This window comes from Otolemur garnettii, unplaced genomic scaffold (assembly GCF_000181295.1).
Source record: "Otolemur garnettii isolate 467f Iridium unplaced genomic scaffold, OtoGar3 scaffold00153, whole genome shotgun sequence".
Lineage (NCBI taxonomy): Eukaryota > Metazoa > Chordata > Mammalia > Primates > Galagidae > Otolemur > Otolemur garnettii.
Window position 1 is genome coordinate 1,505,766 of NW_003852548.1, and position 4,333 is coordinate 1,510,098.

At 42.8% G+C, this 4,333-nt stretch overlaps 1 pseudogene across 1 annotated transcript in view; it reads right to left on the bottom strand.

Moving 5' to 3' along the window:
* LOC100943706 overlaps positions 1-1,331 on the bottom strand; it is a 5,541-nt pseudogene extending 4,210 nt beyond the window's left edge. The window contains exon 1 of the transcript XR_002775688.1: positions 1,298-1,331. The product of XR_002775688.1 is annotated as a prostaglandin E synthase 3 pseudogene (transcript). The remainder of the gene's footprint in view (positions 1-1,297) is intronic.
* Between the last annotated feature and the right edge of the window lie 3,002 nt (positions 1,332-4,333).

A 4,333-nucleotide genomic window follows, 5' to 3' on the forward strand; every position in this document is an offset into this window, starting at 1 on the left:
AAAAAAAAAAAAAAAAGACAGTCTTACTTTGTTGCCCTGGGTAGAGTGCTGTGGTGTCACAGCTCCCAGCAACCTCAAAGTTTTTTTTTGTTTTGGGGCGGCTCCTGTGACTCAAAGAGTAAGGCACCAGACCCATATGCTGGAGGTGGTGGGTTCAAACCCAGCCCCGACCAAAAAAAAAATGGAAAAAAAAGTTGTTTTTTTTTTTGCAGTTTTTGGGCAGGGATGGGTTTGAACCCACCACCTCCCACATATGGGGCCGGCACGCTACCCTTTTAAGCCACAGGAGCTGCCCAGCAACCTCACACTCTTAAGCGATTCTCTTGCCTCAGCCTCCCAAGTAGCCAGGACTATAGGCACCCGCCACAACGCCCCCTATTTTTTGTTGCAGTTGTCACTGTTGTTTAGTGGGCCCAGGGCTAGGCTCGAACCCACCAGCTTCGGTGTATGTGGCAGGCTCCCTACCCACTGAGCTACGGGCACTGCCCTGACCACCTAAATATTTTATCTTCCAAGCAGTTTCCAACTTGTATCAAATCAAATGAATACTTAGATTTATTATTATTATTATTAAGTATTTCCCCTACATTTTCCACGGCGTAGTTCTTTCCAGAAAATTCACTGGGAGGTATTTTGCACATAGCTCAGCAGAGGGCACTCTATTCTGAGCCACAATCAGGCATAAACAGAAGACAACTGCAGACACCAATCAGCAAATCAGGGATGAGGTCTCCTTTTCTCCCACCCTCCACCCACAGGGCTCTCAGGTTCCAGCTCCAGCTGGTCAGCTAACAACTGACGGCAGCCGTGCTTGCTTTTAGTTAGGAGGCAGTAGAAATGGTTTCTAAGAATAACCAGTAGCTCCGGAAATGATTCCATTGTGTGAATTAGCATGTATTTTATATTACAGCTTTTATCCCCCTATGATTCCTATTCTTTTTAAAAAAATGTACTCAAAAAGATATAGAGAAATAAAAAAACACATGAAAAGGAATATATCACAATGGTAAATATGGTAAATCAGTTCTTTTTTCTTTTTTTTTTCAGACAGAGTGTCACTCTTGTTTCCCTGGGTAGAGTGCTGTGGCGTCACAGCTCACAGCAACCTCAAACTGTTGGGCTTAAGTGATCCTCTTGGCTCAGGCTCCAGAGTAGCTGGGACTACAGGCATGTGCCTCCACACCCAGCTAGTTTTCCATTTTTAGTAGAGAGGGGGTCTCCCTCTTGCTGAGGCTGGTCTCCAACTCCTGAGATCAAGCAATCCCCCTGCCTTGGCCTCCCAGAGTGCTAGCATTACAGGCATGAGCCACCAAGCCTGGTCCATAAATCATGGTTCTTACAGAGATTATAGCTGATTATGCTACATTCTTCTATTTCCCAGATATTACACCATTAACGTGGTTCTTTTTTTTTTTATTCTGAGATGGCGTCTTTCTCTGTTGCCCTGGCTAGACTACAATGGTATTATCATAGTTCACTATATCCTTGAACTCCTAAGCACAAGTGAGCCTCCTGCCTCAGCCTCCCAAGTAGCTGGGACTACAGGCACATGCTACCATACTCAGCTGATTTTTCTTTTCTTCTTTTTTTTTTTCTTGTAGAGACACGGTCTCACACTTGTTTATTTTCCTGGCCTCAAGCAGTCCTTCTGACTCAACCTCCCAAAGTGTTAAGATTAAAGCCACAAGCCACCATGTCCTGCCTGGTTCTTTTATTTTGAATATTCCATTTTCAAAACCAGAAAATAGACTCAGTGCCCATAGCCCAGTGGGTAGGGCACTGGTCACATGCACTGGGGCTGGCAAGTTGGAGCCCGGCCTGGGCCTGCTAAACAACAATGAGAACTGCAAACAAAAAATAGCTGAGCATTGCAGTGGGTACCTGTAGTCCCAGCTACTTGGGAGGCTGAGGCAAGAGAATCACTTAAGCCCAGGAGTTGGAGGTTGCTGTGAGCTATGACACTATGGTACTCTACCAAGGGCTGCATAGTGAGACTCTGTCTCAAAAAAAAAAAAATACAGAAGTATGAAAAAGCAAGAGACAGGTTCGGCACCCATAGTTCAGTGGTTAGGGCTCCGGCCACATACACTGGCGCTGGCAGGTTCAAACTGGCCCAGGCCTGCTAAAAAATGACAACTACAACAAAAAAGTAGTCAGGCATTGTGGCGGGCACCTGTAGTCCCAGCTACTTGGGAGGCTGAGGCAAGAGAATCACTTAAGCCCAGGAGTTGGAGGTTGCTGTGAGCTATGACGCCACAGCACCCTACCAAGGGTGACAAAGTGAGACCATCTCAAAAAAAAAAAAGAAAGAAAGAAAAAGCAAGGGACAAGAAATAAATATATACTTATCAAAAAGATTTAGTCTGAATCAATTTGGAGAATTATAAAAGAAATCAAAACACTTGGAGCAAATTTTAAACATCTTGATTAAAAGAACTTTTAGCCAGGTACTATAGCTCAGGGCTATAATCACAGCTCAGGAAGGCCAATGTGGGAGGATCACTTCAGGCCAGGAGTTTGAAACCAGCCTGGGCAACATAGTGAGATCCTGTCTCTACAAAAAACAAAAAGTTACTCAAGAGGCTGAGGCAGATGGATCACTTGAGTTGAGGAGTTCAAGGCTGTAGTAAGCTATGCTCACACCACTGCATTCCAGCCTGGGTGAAAGAGTGAGACCTTGTCTCAAAAAAAAAAATTTAGGACAGTATAATATGATAAACAGGAAAATGATTTATTTGGTCTCTATCTAAATGGTCATATTAATCCTTTCAGCCAAAAAGTGTGTTTCTGGAAAAGAGGGCACAGATTTATTTTTCCAGAAACAAATGAAAAAATGACACATAAAATGCTGTTATTTTTATCCTGATTTCAAGGAGGGGGGATAAACTGTGTCTGATGACTTTCTTTCATTAAAATGTATTTTGAATTAAAGGATCATTTACTGATTTATTCTGCAAAATATTTAGAGATCCTTTTTTATGTGTCTGGCACTTTTTACAGCATGAACTCCCCACCCTCTCATGCCTCCTACACACCTCCCAAAAGAGGCCTAATTTAGATCACAAGCCCTTCTTCTCAGGAAACTGGAACTGTCCCTACCACTCTGACCCCAGCTGTCACTGGCTAAGCCCCTTCATTCTTTAGTTCTCCAAGTGTTCTTCAGGGAGGCCTCATCTTTCCCTATCCCAACTGGCTTCTGCCCTCTGGACATTGGCTTCCTCAGTACCCCTGGATGGGCACATTCATCAAACTCATCGCAGATGCTTAGGGCTTCTCTAGATTGTGAGTGCTGGGGTGGAAGGGCCAGGAAACCCTTGAGCCAAACCTTAGACATGGAAGTCCTGTAAATGTATATGTGGACTATACTTACAGAATAAGTATGTTTGTATGCATTCTGTCATTCTAAGCTACAGTAGTTCTTCTCTTTCCCACATTTTATTTTACATTTTAAAGTGTTTTTTTTGAAATAATTGTACAGTTAGCAGAAAACTTGTACAAATAATACAAAGAATGCTATATGTCTTCCATCTAAATTCCTTACTTGCTAAAACTTTGCCCTGTATGCTTTATTCTCTTTCTGTCCCTCCATAAGCATCTGTGTATATGTACATGGGTCATTATGAAAGTTTTGAGATACACAAATTCAGGAAACATAAAATCTATTCAGCTGGAAACAAAAGAAGCCCTCCCAACAACACCCATAAGCTAAGCAAGCTGAAACTTGCACAGGTGAATCAGAAAAGACTCTGTCGACTGTGTTTCTTGGAAGTGAAATAACGGACCATAAGACAGTCTGTCTCAAAACTTTCATAGTGACCCACAAGTGTGTATCGATATTTGTCTAATGCAGACTGCATATTGCAGACATGATTTCTTTTACCCTGAAATAGTGTGGAACTGTAGAGAAAATATTTTTATGTTTCTGGAAAGTCAGAGTTTTCTGGGCAAAGAAAACTGGGTAAAAGACAAGGCTTGGAAGTTAAAAGGAGATTAGATAATAAAAGACCAAAGGGAGAAGTTTATTACCCAGAGGTATGTTTTTGCATTTCAGAGGGGGATGGAACCCAGAGCACTTGCTTATATTATGGAGCATTTTAAAGGACAGGGTACAAAGCCGTCTCTCCCTTTCTCAGAAGGGAAGGGAGTGGGCAGTTGTTCCAGTGCTATATAAGTTCCTGAATCCTAATTTGGGGGCTTCTCTTCTGTAGTCCAGAACAGTAAGTGCAGGGCTTCCCATCTGGCTCTTACTGCATCACCCCTGATTAAAGTGACCAGATTTTAACATTGGTAAAGCGGGAAACCATTTGGGGGGGTGGCTGACAACAACGCAAAC